Source organism: Crocodylus porosus, unplaced genomic scaffold (genome assembly GCF_001723895.1).
Source record: "Crocodylus porosus isolate Cpor-Errol unplaced genomic scaffold, CroPor_comp1, whole genome shotgun sequence".
Classification (NCBI taxonomy): Eukaryota; Metazoa; Chordata; order Crocodylia; family Crocodylidae; genus Crocodylus; species Crocodylus porosus.
Window position 1 is genome coordinate 4,096,476 of NW_017728933.1, and position 1,198 is coordinate 4,097,673.

The window sequence follows — 1,198 nt, forward strand, 5'->3', positions numbered from 1 at the left end:
GACTGAGATAAACTAAAAAAAAAGTGAAAAATCCAGTTAAAAGCTAAGGAGGGGGGATTCTTGCCCACCTCCCTCCCAACCCCTCACCCCTCTTGCAGCTCAGCTCCAGGATCGGAGTTGGTGGCTTCAGCTGAGATCTCAAGGTGGTTGGGAAATCCAATGCCGCCAGGGCGTTTCAAGAGTCGTATAGTGGAGCTGGGGGCTTCGGCTGCCACGAGCAAAGTCCCGCCGGCTGCCCCTCAGGCGCATGGTTCTCGCTGATACAACGTGCTGTGAGCTACTGAGAGATCTGGGGGGACTGGGCTGGAACCTTTTACTTTGCTCTCCACTCTCTAACCCCAGCTGGAAGGCCACATCCTTGCTGATTTCCCTACAACCCCTCCCCCCCACCACCCAGGAGCCAGTTGGCTCCAATTTCTTCCAGCCATTTCTCTTCAGAGACGACCTTATTTGGAGAGAAAAGAGGGGGGTGCAACTTCCCCCCAGCCCCCTCTCTCTTCCCCAAGCTGCCTTGTGCTTCATGCCCAATTTTTTTGTCTTCAATTTACCCTCTCTTTGCAGCCCTGCGTTGAAGGTGTTGGGACAGATATTCAAAGGGAAGAAAAGGATCCAAATAAAGAAAGAAGGGTCCTTTAGCTCTGGAGAGAACTGGCAGGTTTCTCTGAGAACAAGTTGATGAGAGGGGAGTTGGGGGATGGGGGTCCGGTATGGAAACCAGCCATTCAGCAAAGGGAACCAAGATGCCTGGACATTGGTCCAAAAAGAGAAATCAACCCACCCCCCCATTCACCCCATACTAGGTTCCTCCCTTGCTAGATGCCCCTCAGCCTCTCCCCTGTGCCCTGTCTTCTGCCCCCACTGGTTGATCTCTAAGTGGAGGGTGATGCCCCCCATCACCACCCATATTTCTTTGGGTAGCGGCAGCAGCCTGGATGCTGGTTTCATTGGTGGGGCAGGCAGCTCTCCAACAGATGCAGGGTGGTGGTGGGGGGATCCATATGACACCTCCACTTCTCAGGGCCCTGAAGATATGGGAGGTTCCCAGCTTGCCTCAAGATGATGGGGGTCATGGCAGGTCTTCCAGGCTGGTAGGGCTCTGATGGGGATTGGGGAGAGTCCTCCGGTCCAGCAGGGCTCCCAGTCCAGCGGAGCTCTGATGAGGGCACTAGCAGGCCTCCCAGTCTGGCAGGGCTCCGAT